This window comes from Mauremys reevesii, linkage group 18 (assembly GCF_016161935.1).
Source record: "Mauremys reevesii isolate NIE-2019 linkage group 18, ASM1616193v1, whole genome shotgun sequence".
Lineage (NCBI taxonomy): Eukaryota > Metazoa > Chordata > Testudines > Geoemydidae > Mauremys > Mauremys reevesii.
The window spans coordinates 17,653,156-17,669,457 of NC_052640.1; the positions used below are offsets into that span (position 1 = coordinate 17,653,156).

The following is a 16,302-nucleotide window of genomic DNA, read 5'->3' on the forward strand; positions in this document are numbered from 1 at the left end:
CTGTCAAAATCCCACTAATCCACCCATCCTGGATGAGCTACCAGCAAAGCTGGCTTGTATACCACGGTTTCTTCAAGGTTGTTACTTTTATGTGTGGTGAACACAAAATCGTCACCTTCATCCAGTAAAACACTCAATGCTGCTTTCATTAAAGTTAATAGTAGTTTTGCCATTTACTCCAATGGTAGCGGGCCTAGATCCAGAACACTTTACTTTCCATGCCCCTTAAGGGGCATCTGAGTGTGTAAAAGGACCCATCTGAAAACAACCTACCTATACAGCATGGGGCACAGGACTTTCAGCTCAGACTGGTATATGCTAGTGCAGCAAAAGCTGCATCAATGTGGGCAGAACTCAGGCCCAGTCACCATCTCATGCATGCTGGAGCACTTGGGCTGCCATATTTCTTTGATCTATCTGATGCGATTAATTTATGCACTTATTTCAAGAAGCACGCCCTAGGAACTCCCTATCTCACTAAAGCAGGGGTTTTCAACCGTTTTTCATTTGTGGACCCCTACAAAATTTTGTATGGAGCTGCAGACCCCTTTGGAAATCTTAGACAGTCTGTGGAGCCCCTGGGATCTGCGGACCACAGGCTGAAAACCACTGTTGTAGGTTAATGACAACCTTTCACAGACCCCTTAGACATATTCTGTGGACTCCCAGGGGTCCGCGGACCACAGGTTGAAAACCAATGCACTAAAGATTGGAATTCACCTTTCCTGTCAAATTGTATGAAACATGGTCCCAATGGACCTGGCCCTCAGTTCCCGGAGTAATTATGTTTTTTTAATAATTCTACTCTCTTCTATTTAGGTTCCATCACAGCGCTTGATAATGACAAATGATCTGACATTGCCAAAACAGGCTTTGCATCCAAAGCTGTTGGAATTAAAAATAAGAGAGAGAAAGAGGTTTAAAATCCAGCCATTAAACTGTCATGAAATATATTTCGTAAACCGGTGAGACTGGGTCAGAAAATTATATTTTCTATAATTTTAAAAACAGTTCTTGCATCATCTCATTAAAATGCCTTTCATATTTTATGAAACACACTAATTTAAAGTAAATTGTATCCTAGGGAAAAGATCCTGACCCATTTAGCAACCGCCATCATCTCAAGTGAACATTAACGCACAGCAGCTGAGGGAACAGAAAAACAAAATGCATTTTAATGTCAACATGTACAAACAAACTGATTTCCCAGTTTGCTGGAAGCATTAATTGTTGGGCAAATGACCTTCCAAAATGCTGGAAACCCTTGACAGTGCTATTGTTAATCAGGAGTTTAACTGATCTCTGGGGAAAGTGAGTTAGCCCCTGAGCCAGGAAAACACTTAAGCTTATGAGCAACTTTAGGCATGCAAATAATCCTGTTGAGTTCAGTGACTTCAGCTTAATTCCATGAGTTCAACAGGTTGGTAAAAGTTACGCCCATGTTTAAAAACCTGATATAAAGACCTTTGAAGTCAGTGGGAGTCTTTCCGTTGACATCAGTAGTCTTTTGATCAGACCCTAAAGCCCAGATCCTCAAAGGTATCAAGGCGCCTAACTGCCATTGAAATCATCTTCTTACTCCACAGGTCTGCTGCTTCGGAGTATTTGGAATCAAATCAACTGACTCTAGTGACTAGAATAAGTTGTGACTGCTTTTTGTTTCTGTTATCCCTGCAGAGCCAGCCCAGCTCTAAGACTGTGAGCTGAATTCTCTTCTGACTCATGCATACCCAACACAAGTGTTAGCTAACATTCCAGTTGTAGGGTTTTTATTAAAGATGACACACTGGGGACTTCTTGGAGCTAGCAGGGAAAAATGGCTGCCTAGATTTGGAGCTCTTGCTTGGCCCCACTAACATCTGCCATCATCTGCCATAGTAAGGCCACAGCTTTTGTTTCTGGATGGTTCATCCTGCTCTTTAACATCATAGTAGCAAATAGATCCGTTTTGAACCCCTCTCTCTACTTGGACTCCCCACAAATTGTGAAGAAGCGGAGGTTCTCTGACAGCTATTTGCAAGGCAGCCTGGCACAGCTTGAAGAGGAGCTCCCGACAGGCCTGGATCAAATCTACAAAATGCTGAAGCAGATATGCAGGGAACAGATCCTGCTAAGGAAAATATCTCTGAAATTAAAGCTACAATTGCAGTACACCAAGGCAGTTTGCAGGGGCAATCCTCCAGGACTGAAGAGGCAGAAACTAGAAGCTCTACCTTAGAAGACAATATGGGTTCTATTAGGATCACTCCAGACTGACAATGTCTGATCTGAAAGCTACAAGTTAAAATCAATGACGTGGAAGGCCAGGCAAGAATAAATCATTTGAAGGTGGTTGGGTTCTCTGAGGATCTGGAAAAGAGGAGGCCGGTGGAATTTTTGTGTAAGACCCTCTTGAGATCCTTTCTTTATGCCTGGCTACAGATGCAGACGTAGAAACAGCCCACTGCTCCCTAGCTCCTAAATCTTCAGCTAATATCAAGTCCAGGGTATTTATATTAAAATTCCTAAAATACCGTGTGAAAGAATCCATCCTTTAAAAAGCCCGAGAAAAAGGAAAAGTGGATTGGATGGGGCATAAAATAATGATATTTTCCAGCTACAGCGGGCCATAGCTGAAAAAAGAGCCCTGTTCAATCCCCCAAAGAAGCTGGCCAAGGAGAAAGGACTGACCCATTTTATAGCCTTCCCAGCTATTTTTAGTATCAAGTGGGATTGCCAATTCCTTAGCTCCTTCAGATTGGTGGAGTCTGGTATTGTCTTTGATGCAATCTTATTTGTTTACAAGAAATGTACAAAGTCTTCCTCTGAATGTTGGAGGAACCCAAAGGGACAGTTTCTTAGCTTGCAGCCCCAAGCCTTGTTAGCCAATACCAGACGCAAAAGCGCTCTCTCTAGAGTTTTCCAGAGTAGCGCTGTGCGTACAGACTCCTGCTTGGCTCTCTTGCCATTTTCTCTCTGTATTCTTGTCCATTCCCAGTTTCTGTACATTTTTCTTCCCCATCCCCTACGCAAAACAATACTAAGCCAGACGCTTCTGGGTGGGTTCACACATACTTTTTGGTTTATGTGGGGGCTTCTGCTTACAGTTATATTAATTGAAGGATGAGTTCACACCCTACCAATCTCAATAGGGTTTTAACTCAAGTCATAACAAGGTTTCACCGAGCTCATAACACTTTGAGCATAAAAGGAATTGGTAATGTTATAAAAAGGGAGAAAAATCGTCTCACTTAAGAAAGTTGAAAGCTGATATAATACTCCTGCCGGAAATCCCCCTCATTGAGCCTGAGACTGACAAGCTTTAAAACAGGCTGGATTGGTGATGGCATTTTTAGTAATTACTCAGCCAAGTCCAGTGGAGTCTCAGTCCTTTTCAATACAAAACTGACCACACAAATCCTATCAACTGATAAACAGATGAAGGGAAGATTCTTAATTGTTAAAGTTTGTATCTCCAATTTTATATGCCCCAAATAAAGATGAGCCCTCTATTTTCAATTTATTGTTTTCAAGACTAATTGACGCCTCCCTACAAAATTTGATTAATAGCAGGGGACTTCAACAACGTGTTAAACCCACTTTTGGACAGATCAAACAGACCTTAAAGATCCTGATCATTCGCAACGCAGACCATTATTGTCCAGATGGAAGAATTGGGTTTAAAGGACATATGGAGTCTACAGCACCATGCAGGTAGATACTACACTTCACGTACTCATGGATTTTTGGTACTGGGTGGCTTGGTGTGCTCTGTTATTAACAACGAAATAAAAGTGATTATGATCTGTGATCACGCACCTGTGGTGTTGCAGCTCTCAGCTCCCATAAAACAAAGGACTACCAGAAGATGGAGGTTAAATTCCTCTTTACTACTAGACACACAATTTAAGAAGATTGTGAAGGAAGAAATAAAATTTTTCTTTGAGACCAATGACAACCCCTCAATCTCCCAAGCAATCTTATGAGACACTAAAGATATGTCTACACAGCAAGGAAAAACCCGTGGCTGGCCCCTGCCACTCAACTCCGGCTCGTGGAGCTCGGGCTGTGAAGCTGTTTCATTGCTGTGTAGAGTTCCTGGCATGGGCTGGAGACCAAGCTCTGGGACCCTGCCGGTATGTGGAGGAGGAAATTGTAGCCCCACCACCATTAGGATCAGTTCTAAACTCAGACTTCTACTGTTTCCCTAGGGAGAAGTTGGTCACAATTGTGGCTATAGGAAAGCCTAGTATCTGGTTGCTTCTAAATTTAAAAGCCATCTCTTATCATATTCAGAGTCTTCAGTCTGGGGTCACTACAAAATTTCAGTTGACCATAGACCCATTCTGTGGCCCCATTGGATTAAAAAAAAGGGATTTTGAACATTTACCCCATATTTGAAAATTATTCCTTCATGATCTTGCCTCGCTTTAGGGAGATTCCCACTGGCCCCAAGCCCCCAAAGAAGGAATAACAATACCTTCAACTTAAACATGCTCTGCAACACCAGTGTGGGCTGGATGCCTTTGAAGCACCAGAAGTCCCTTACCCCTGAGGCTTTCTGAAAAAGTTACACTACCTATCTAGGCCATTGGCCAGTCTGTAGCCATATCTGTCAGGCAAATTGGCAATCAGCAGTGACAATGTTATTAAGAAAGGAGAAGGTGAGCTGTCAGTTTCCTTTACCAACATTGTTGCATTCCTCATCAGTCTCAGAGCTGCTTATCAGTAACCGTGCAAACCTGAAATTCCTGCCTATGCAGCACTCCTCAGTTATATGTAAAACAAAACTATGGAAAGAATGTGCTTCAGCCACATACTTGTAATGAATAGTGCTATTTATTTACAATAAAACAACTTACTGATTGCATTTTGACTGTGTTACAAAAATGTTCCAATCTAAGTCTACAGAAACAATATCTATGTATAAAGGTAACTTAATAAGAGTAGGGCTGTCAAGCAATTAAAAAAATTAATCACGATTTAAAAAAATCAGTTGTGATTAATCACACTGTTAAACAATAATAGAATGCCATTTATTTAAATATTTGTGGGTGTTTTCTACATTTTCAAATATGTTGATTTCAACTATAACACAGAATACAAAGTGTACAGTGCTCACTTTATATTTATTTTTATTACAAATATTTGCACTGTAAAAAACAAAAGAAATAGTTTTCAGAGTAGCAGCCGTGTTAGTCTGTATCCGCAAAAAAAACAGGAGTACTTGTGGCACCTTAAAGACTAACAAATTTATTTAAGCATGAGCTTTCGTGAGCTACAGCTCACTTCTTCGGATGCATAGAATGGAACACACAGACAGGGGATATTTATACATACAGAGAACATGAAAAGGTGGAAGTATGCATACCAACAGGCAGAGTCTAATCAATTGAGATGAGCTATCGTTAGCAGGAGGAAAAAAAACTTTTTGAAGTGATAATTAAGATAGTTAAGAAATAGTATTTTTCAATTCACCTAATACAAGTACTGTAGTGCAATCTCTTTATCATGAAAGTTAAACTTACAAATGTAGAATTATGTACAAAAAACCTGCACTCAAAAACAAAACAACGCAAAACTTTAGCGCCTACAAGTCCACTCAGTCCTATTTCTTGTTCAGCCAATCGCTCAGACAAACAAGTTTGCTTACATTTGCAGGAGATAATGCTGCCCACTTCTTGTTCACAGTGTCATCGGAAAGTGAGAATAGGTATTCTCATGGCACTGTTGTAGCCGGTGATGCAAGATATTGACGTGCCAGATGCGCTAATGTTTCATATGTTCCTTCATGGTTCAACCACTGTTCCAGAGGACATGCGTCCATGCTGATGTTGGGTTCTGCTCGATAACAATCCAAAGCAGTGCAGACCGACACATGTTAATTTTCCTCATCTGAGTCAGATGCCACCAGCAGAAAGTTTGTTTTCTTTTTTGGTGGTTTGGATTCTGTAGTTTCCGCATTGGAGTGTTGCTCTTTTAAGATTTCTGAAAGCATGCTCCACCTCTCATCCCTCTCAGATTTTGGAATGCACTTCAGATTCTTAAACCTTGGGTCAAGTGCTGTAGCTAGTTTTAGAAATCTCACATTGGTACCTTCTTTGCGTTTTGTCAAATCTTCAGTGAAAGTGTTCTTAAAATGAACAATGTGCTGAGTCATCACCGGGGCTACTATAACATGAAATATATGGCAGAATGGGGGTAAAATAGAGCTGGAGACATACAATTTTCCCCCAAGGAGTTCAATCATAAATTTAATTACCTTTTTTTTTTAAAGAGTGTCGTCAGCCTGGGAGCATGTCCTCTGGAATGGTGGCCAAAGCATGAAGGGGCATACAAATGTTTAGCATATCTGGCACATAAATAGCTTGCATAAATGGCTACAAAAGTCCCATGCAAACGCCTGTTCTCTCTTTCTGGTGACATTGTAAATAAGAAGTGGGCAGCATTATCTCCCATAAATGTAAACAAACTTGTTTGTCTTAGTGATTGGCTGAACAAGAAGTAGGACTGAGTGGACTTGTGGGCTCTAAAGTTTTACATTGTTTTGTTTTTGAGTGCAGTTATGTAACAAAAAAATCTACATTTGCAAATTGCACTTTCACGATAAAGAGATTGCACTACAGTACTTGTATGAGGTTAATTGAAAAATACTGTTTCTTTTGTTTATCATTTTTACAGTGCAAATATTTGTAATAAAAATCATAATATAGAGTGAGCAGTTGAAGTGTTGTAATTGAAATCACTATATTAGAAAATGTAGAAAAACATCCAAAAAATACTTAATTATTTGAATTGGTATTCTGTTTTTTAACAATGTGATTAAAACTGTGATTAATCATGAGTAATTTTTTTAACTGCGATTAATTTTTTTGAATTAATTCTGTGAGTTAACTGCGATTAATTGACAGCCCTAAATAACAGGCATACTAAGCTTTGATAAAATAATGTTTGGTTAAAGAAATAAACTGAAAGCCAAGGAACTTTATTCATCAGTATGTTTATGATTGATCTGTGATCACACCAAAACATCTGGATTTCCACAAGTCTCATAATATCATAGGAGAATTAGTTGAATTCTTGAGTAAGTGCCCTTGAAGTATTTTTTGGAAGACAGTAGTGTACTTAACTGACTAGTATTTATGTGCAACCCTGCCATCTACTGGAAGAAATTAAAACCGTTTGGCTGCATGTTACGTCGAAATGCGCAAATAATTCACAGAGAATTATTTCTGCAATGAATTTCACCTCCCCCCCCGCCCCCACTTGTGAATCGTCCAAACACATCACAAAATTCTTGAGCATATTTGTTGTTCACATTCCATCACAACTTTCTTCATCGAATTAATGCTAGTTTGCAGATTGCTTGCAATTTGTTACAATATTGTGATGCAGACAATTCACAGTTATTTGGAGGGTAAGCTAGCAACAGCCAGAGATCACAGCAATAACACACAAATAAACAAGAGAAACTGTACATGAATGTTTTTGAGAGTTCCCCAAAACAAAGTTGTAAGGAGCAGTGCAATTAGATTTTCTTGGATAGCTCTTCTGCCTATCTAGATCATGTACTTATAGCCTTTATTACTATAGTATGTGAGTACTTCACAATCATTTAGCATCACAACACCCATGTGCAATAGGACAGTGCTATTTATCCCCATTTTACAGACAGGAAATGAGGCACAGAGAAGCTAAGTAACTTGCCCAAGGTCACACAAGAAGTCTGTGGCACTGCAGGGACTTGACCCAGAACTCCTAAGTCCTAGGCTAATGTCCTAACTACTGGACCATCCATCCTCTCTTGTGAGCTACTGGTTGTCCCCTGTAATTTTATCCTTCTGAGACCCCTGTTTGTCCTGATCACAAACCAGACAGATCACTTGCTTTTATCTTTTGGAGGAGACAATGTTAGCTGGCTCACAGGAAATACAGTTTTTCTCACAGAGATTTCTCAGCTTGGTTGGAGAGAGGAGAGAGGTTTCCAGCCCTCCATCAGCAGGTGTTTGCACAGAGGGTCAAATTCAGAAATAGTGTGTAAGATGGTGTAAGTTAGGCTATGTTTCCCCTAGATCTACTTACTCACACTCTACCAATGTTTGAGGACACTGATTGTAATTTACATGCTGAGAAGCTGGAAGAAGCTAGTATTATTTAAAGTAGAGTGGAAGATTCTAAAATTTACACTTTCTTCTAGCTCCTCAGCATGTAAGTTCACCAAGTTCGCTCCTTTACACCTCAGCAGAGTGTGTGTAAGTTGAGCTAAGGCAGTCTGAGGGAATGAAAAGGGGTCTGTACATTACATTACACCACCTTATGCAGGACTTCTGCATTTGGGCCAAAGGTTTTGTAGCTGGTCCACATAAGTGAGTTTATTAGTCAAAGACAACTTGAGCCCTCTGTATTCAATAGATGTGATAGTCCTGGCTGCATGTAGGATTAGGTCTTTACAACCTGTGTAGGAGAGAGAGCTTGTATATTCCCACCACCACCTGTCCTGCCCTCAGCTAGGGAGCCTAGAGCCCTTTCAGTGTAAATGCAATGTGGAATATTATGTTTTTGAGAGGATCTGCTGTGTGGGGAAGGGAAGAACAGCCAAGCCAGGTGGTTGTGGGGAGGGGAGAAGTGTGCGAGAGGCAGGTGTGGGCAAAGACAGAGGGCTGGTTATGAGGGAAGGAGAGACAGGCCTCTACTACCCACTTAAAGAAGAACTGGAGAGAACTCATTTATACGTCTGAAATGATTCACCCATCAAAATCAAGAGAGGAAACACCCAGGCACTTGTTGCTTCTGCCATAGTCTTCCTAGCCAAGAAGCTCTGCCTGCCCATGAAATGCTTGAGGGATTTAACTCACAAAACCAGACTCGCTACTATTTGATCCACCCTGGAAAATGCAGATTGGGTATTTTTCCAAAACTTGCTATTTTGGAAACTCAGATGAAGACAGCAAATAGATGGTCTGGATATTAGGATACAGGCTATGGACAATCATATCGCCATGTAGAGACAGACAAAGGCCAAAAAATTGGAATTTGAGAAGCCTGGTAATGAAGGTATCTCAGACATGATCACTTTGATTGACAGCCTGATGCTCCAAGTTCTAAAACTTAACATTCACAAAGACCTGAGTTAAAGCCCCTAGAAATACCTGTTCTGCGTGCATCTAAAATTAGGAGACCAATTTTTAAACTTGGGCTATGTTAGGGGACTCAGTTTTCCATCTAGGCACTCACATTGGCATCTGTCTATAGTTCCTTCCATCTGAGGCTCTCAAAACACTTCACAAATATTAAGGAATGAGCCTCATATCTGTCCTGTGAGGGAGGTGATTATTACTATCCCCATGCAACAGATTGAGAAACTGAGTGACAAGTTTAAGTGACTTCTCCAATGTCTCTCAGGGTACATCCAGACTACCCACCCTATCGGCGGGTAGCGATCGATTTATTGGGGATCGATATATCACATCTCATCTAGACGCGATATATCGATCCCCAAACGCGCTCCCCGTCGACTCCGGAGCGAGGGCGGTAGCAGAGTCGACAGGGGAGCCGCGGACGTTGATCCTGCGCCGTGAGGACGGGAGATAAGTCAGAATAAGATATTTTGACTTCAGCTACAGTATTCCTGTAGCTGAAGTTGCGTATCTTACATCGATACCCCCCCCCCCAGGTGTAGACCAGGCCTCAGTACATCTGTGACAGTTGCGATTGGAACTCAGGTTTCCTAATTCCCAGTCCTGTGCTTTAACCAAGGACTATATCCTCCCTCTACTGGACTATTTGAGTGCAGATCTCTGCACCCATATTAAAAACTGGGTGTCCTAACTTACATGTCCGAGTTTGAAAATTGGGCCCAGTGTCACTGTTTGCTTACAAATACCTAGTCCGCCTACTTGCCGCAGCTTGTTTTACTCTGGTTGCTTGTAATTAAAAGCCTCAGAGTACTTGGGAGTAATATATTCCTGTTTATCTTTTGACAAACCAATAGATCCTAGAACGAGCAGCACGATTAAAGACTCCGAAGACTAATTTCTCAAGTTGATAAAAACATATTAAACATTTCATTAGTTATTGATGGCAAATTGCCATCCTGTTGATCATTAGTCAGCACACAATTAAATACTGACAGGAATAATACACCAAGTGTAATGGATAGTCTACTAACTTACAGTATATAAAGAATGCTCTTTGAGAGCAGCTTGGAGTAAAAGTGCTTTTTAAAAATATATTTCTAGCTGTGTCACATGCTTGGCTTATAGTCACTCCCGTTCTTTATGCATTTTAAAATGTAGGTCTCTCTTTCTGTCTGTCTTAAGGTTCTAATCTACTGCCTATCAATGTTATGTCTGAGCACCTTCCAAGTAAAACTGATAGTGATCAATGTCCTATCATCACTCACAATTTCTCTGTCACTAAAGCTGAAAAGGTTATTTATTATTTGATAGAGCTCAGGCATGTAGTAGGTGCCTCCCAATACAGATAAAAGAACAAAGGACCTTACAAGCCATGTCACAGATTCAAGACATCTCTTAAGCATGTGCTTAACTTTAAGTGTGTGAGTAGTCCCATTGACTTCAGTGCAACAGCTCACAAGGCTGACGTTAAGTACGTGTATAAGCCTTTGCAGGATCCAGGCTTTATTTCAGACATGACACTATGCAGGGAGGGAGGATAAGAAGGACCTGATCCAAACCCCTGAAGTCAATGGGAATCCTTCCAATAACTTTGATGGAATCTTGATCAGACCCCAAGACAGCAAGAAGAGCTACAGGCAGGAAGGGCAGGGGTAACATTAATATGCAGTTGCTCAGGCCAGATCTACACTAGGAAAGTTTTGCCAGTATAACTACAATCGGCAAACTCCCCTAAGCTTTGTCTACACTAGCACTTTTGTCCATAAAACTTTTGTCAGGGGTGTGAAAAAACAACCCCCCTGACCGGCATAAATTTCACCAACAAAAGCACCAGTGTGGACAGCGCTATGTTGGTGGGAGATGCTCTCCTGCCGACATAGCTTCCACCGCTCGTTAGGGATGGTTTAATTGTGCTGGTGGGAGAGCTCTCTCCCACCAGCATAGAGCGGCTACACAGGAAAGCTTACAGTGGCAATTTTCTTCCTCAATCAGTGCCACTGTAGGTCTGTAGTGTAGATAAAGCCCTAGTGTAGACAGAGTTTATATCGGGGGGGTGGGGGGAAATGCTTTTGCTGGTATACCTTATAACAGTTCCTTGTCTGACATAAACTATACTGGCAAAAACAATTCTATGCCACTATTACTACTCTAGGGTTTTTGCTGGTATAGGACTGTCATAAAATAAATCACACCCCTAACTGACATGCTATACTGGCAAAAGTTTCTAGTGTAGAACTGGCCTCTTTGAGGCTAATGCCCAGCACAATGGAACTTGTGCTTGGTCAAATATGTGCAATATATAAAAGTCCTTGCTAGCTAGTTTCTCATGGCATAGGGTAGTAGCCTTGGGATCAGCTCAACAAGTGGTTTCTGGGGTAGGGGGCAGCATGGAAGGGATTCAGAAACGTCCTCAATTTGCTGAGAGAGAGAGAGAGAGAAAAAAGATTTCAAAAGAGGGCAAAATGGCAAACTATAAATGTTTCTTAAGGTGTAGCTCTACCTCCTGCAGCCCTGATTCTGCAAAGGGTTAACATGTGCTTAGCTTTAATCATGTGAGTTAAGCCTGCATGAAAGTCTTTGCTGGATTGGGGCCTAAGAATAAAACATAAATAAGAAGAATAAATAAAACAAGAATAAACCCTGTATGCCTACAGCATGCCTAGTAACCTTCTTTGCTCTTCTCTGTCCATAATGCCTCCTGCCAGCCCTCCTGTGGCACTGATTGAGGAAGAAAATTGCAGACTCCTTCTGTCTAAAACCTTGTCCCCAAGCTGTTACCTAATCCTAGCTTTGCCTCCCCGGTGATTAGAGCTCAGTTCCTCTCCCCAAGGTGCTCATATATAACCGCTAACAGTTACTCGTTTCAGGTCATCTTACAGAATCATAGCCATGTAGGGCTGGAAGGGACCTCAAGGGATTATTAAGTCCAGCCTCTGTGCTGAGGCAGAACCAAGTAAGCCTTGACCATCCGTGACAGGTGTATGTTCAACCTGTCCTTAAAAATCTCCAATGCCAGCGATTCACAGCCTGCCTTGGAAGCCTGTTCCAGTGCTTAACTACCCTTACAGTTAGAAAGATTTTCCTAATATATCTAACTAAATCTCCCTTGCAGCAGATTAAGCCCATTACTTCTTGTTCTATGTCCCATAGATATGGAGAACAATTGATCACCATCCTCTTTATAACAACCCTTACATATTTGAAGACTGTATTCAGGTCCCTCTCCCTCCCCCAGTCTTCTTTTGTCAAGATTAAACATGCCCAGTTTTAAAAAACTTTCCTCATAAGACTCCGTGGGTGCTTCGGGGCTGGACAAGATGGTCATTTCCTTTGTGGGAAGCTTGCTCAAACGATACATTCCTTTTGGAAACCATTTTCCACTGACTCATGTTTAACTTTTGCCTTCTCCCAAACATGACTTTTCTGGGTGTGTCCATGTCTCATCTCTTTCTCTCTGAGACTTGTGTACATATTCAGTTTCCTTTGTCGGGCTAATGACTCTAAACAACATCAGCATCTGCAAGGAACTCCCTGAGATTTGGATTTCTTATCCTAGGATTCCACAGAATTGAGAAAAGGCTTTTGGTTCCTGGAGAAACCTGCCAAAAGGGATTTATCTAAATACAGGCAATTTTAACAGGATCCCACACACAACAATGGACTACTTTGGTTAGCCTCTCCCTAGTCCAGGGGTTCTCAAACTTTTGTACTGGTGACCTCTTTCACATAGCAAGCGTCTGAGTGCGACCCCCCCCCATAAATTAAAAACACTTTATAAATGCTTTATAAAACCATTATAAATGCTGGAGGCAAAGCAGGATTTGGGGTGGAGGCTGACAGCTCGCGACCACCCATGTAATAACCTCCCAACCCCCTGAGGGGGTCCCGTCCCCCTGTTTGAGAACCCTGCCCTAGTCCAACACCAGCTACTCTACTTAACCTTGGTATTTCTTCTTCTGGCCTATGCAAGAAGCGTACAGCAGTATTCCGATCATTTAGGGACAATCCTAACAACTGAGATGAGGCTCACTGAATATTGATGAAACTTGGTCCTCTACCTTCATAGTTGAGAACATTGATAATATGTCTTACTCAACATTTTGGGGACTATTCACACAATCTATTAAACCTTTTTTCTCTCTGCATTAAGGAAAAGAAGCAGTTCAAAGCCCAGAGAAACAGGATTTTACATGCAACATAAGGGATAGGCCTGAATCCAATACTAAATGGTAGCTTGTGATCTAAGCTATATTCCCCCAGACAATTTATCTGTTCCACCCAATGCCCCTCCCCATCCCAGGATAGGAAGTTTAGGCACTTCCTGATCAAGGTCTATTGGATTGGATTTCAGCACTAGATCAACACTTAAGCTCAGAGCTGCAAACAGACAAATGTAGGTAAAAAACACGACTGAGGAGCTACCCTGGCAATTCATGAACCAAATGGTGCTAGTGAAAAAAGATTTTGATTCATTTTACACTGGGGAAACAAAAGAAAACATCCTTTGTGATTGCACTAGTCATACCATATACAGCTGCAGGTACAAATCTAACCTCATCAGTAGGTCTGAGAAAGGGAATCATTTCTTTGTATGGTGAGTGTTGTGGGCATGTTGTCTGGGAGAAAAGGATATTTTATCTATCTGTCTATTTCAGGGTTTTCTATACCACTCATTACTGTAGTATCTAAGCGCTTCCCAGGCATGGTAAGGCTGTGTTTGGGAATAGTTTTATATCTGAATCCATCGGGGTATGTTGGGGTGCAACAGGGGGAAATATACACCAAGGTCATATCAGAAAATATTAAATACAGTAGAACCTCAGTTTTATGAATGTCTCACAGGACACCCAAGACCTTTGTAAATGTGAGGATTCAGATAACTCAGGTTTTCTTGATAATTGGTTGGTTGATTTAGCACGCAAGAGCTTTAGTTTCATGGAGCTTAGTGGCCCTGTACAGCTTAACAGATGGCGAGGAGTGTAGCTTCAGTCAGTTCAGCATTTGGGGGCCTATCTGCTGTATTGTTAAACGTAGTTGATCCAATAGGGTTTTCTTTCATTCTGAATAACATGCATTTCCGACTGGTGGGATTCAGGTTCTCATGAACCTGAGAATGCAACACAAAACTCAGCTGAAACCAGAGCATTTCAATTAGTTTTGTGACAAAGCTGTACAACGATGCAAACTGATGTGAAACCATAAATCAGCCCCAGGTTCAGCTATGGGGAAAAAAAATATCCCAAGGTCCCTGGAAACGTCCAGCATTTTAGTCATCTTTGCATAAATGTAGACTGAGTTTTGCAGTTATAACAAATCAGGAAAGCAGGAGGAGTGCCTATGTTTTCTAGTTTCAGGAGTAAAGTTTGGTAATAATACTATCCCATCTTCCTGCCCTCTCCTACCATGGTGCTGGGTTAGGAGCACCCTGCTCTTTTGGTATAAATGAGGACACCTGGCATGCTCAGGTACTATGGCAATGAGTTCTATGGAAATGCCCACCAATGACAAAGTAAATAAAATATCTTTTATTGAACCAACTTCCGATGGTGAGAGAGAGAGAGAGACAAGCTTTCCAGCCATGCAGAGCTCTTCTTTAGGTGTGGGAAAGGAACTCCCAGGGTCAAAGCAAAATCCAAGGTGGAACAGATTGTTAAGCAAAAGTAGTTCGCACATATTGTAAGAGACCATTCAAGGTAGAGTGGCCTGTTAATACCTTTGCTGTCACAGGACAAAAAGAGGGGATTAGTGGGTTACATATTGTTGTAGTAAATCCAGTGTCTCTGTTCAGTCCATGATTTTTTATGTCTGGCACAGTAATGAATTTAAGCTCCCAGGCTCACCTTTTGAAAGTGTTGTGCAGGTTTCCTCTGAGGATGAGGACTGACAGGTCAGATATACAGAAATTGCTTTGTGACAAATGTTCACGCACAGGTGATATGGTGTTTTTGTGTTTTATCATTTCCCTGTATGAGTTCATTCAAGAGCGCAGTGATTGTCTGGTTTCACCCACATAATTGTTATTGTGGCAGTTAGTGCACTGGAGGAGGTATACCACATGTTGTGATAGGCATGTGTAGGACCCATGGCTCGTGTGTTGTTTGGGGGTGTGGATCGTTGTAGCAGTGTCAATATGTCTGCAGGTTTTGCATCTGTTGTTCTGGCAGGGTCTGGTGCTTCTTTGAGTTGGTGTGTCCTGGTCTGTGGGGAGCTTGCTTCTGATGTGAGCTTGGAGAACTTGTGGGGTTGTTTGAAGGACAGAAGCAGGGTTTCCGGAAAGATTTCTTTCAGGATGGGGTCCCCATCGAGTAAGGGTTGTAGGTATTTGATTAAATTCAGTATGAGTTCCAGTGTGAGATGGTAGGTGACAACTATGGGATGTAGGCAGAGGGGGTTTTATTTCTGTATTGAAGCAGGTTTTCTTGGGCTATTTGGGTGGCCTATTCCATGATGCAATCTACTTCTCTGGTGGAGTGTCCTTGTTTGGTGAAAGTGGTTTTAAGTGTGTTAAGGTATATCTTGGACTGTCTCCTCAGAGCATATTCTGTGATATCTGAGTGCTTGGCTGTAGATAACATATTTCTTGGTGTGTTTGGGGTAGTTAGTGGATCTATGAAGGTAGATGTGGTGATCCGTGGGTTTCTTGTATATAGTTGTCTGTTGGGTTCCATTGTTGAAGCTGATTGTGGTGTCCAGGAAGTTGATGCTAGTGTGGGAGTCTTTCAGAGAGAGTTTAATGGATGTGAGTTTGTTGTTGAAGTTGTAGTGGAAATCTATGAGGGAGTTTAAGTCGTCTGTCCAGAGGAGAAAATATCGTTGATGTATCTCAGGTATATCACTGGTTATGTGGTGCATTTGTCTAGAAATTCTTCTTCAAGGTGACCTGGGAAGAGGCTGGCATATTGGGAAGCCATCCTAGTTCCTATGTCTATGGCCATGGTTTGGATAAAGTGTTTGCTGTTGATTGTAAAACTTATGGGTGAGGATGAAATGGATGGAGGTGTTAACTGGCCACTCTACCTGGAATGGTCCCTTATAATCGCTGCTAACTACTGATGCTAAACAATCCCTTCCACCTTGGATTGTGCTGTGAGGTCTCTGTGTGTCTTGAAAGCTTGTCTCCCTCACCAACAGAAGTTGGTCCACTAAAAAAAATTACCTCACCCACCTTGTCTCTCTAATATCCTGG

General features: G+C 41.5%; 1 protein-coding gene across 2 annotated transcripts in view; it reads left to right on the forward strand.

Annotated features, from left to right (window-relative positions):
- YDJC (YdjC chitooligosaccharide deacetylase homolog) overlaps positions 1 to 16,302 on the forward strand; it is a 61,027-nt gene that overhangs the window by 16,207 nt on the left and 28,518 nt on the right. The window lies entirely within an intron of this gene.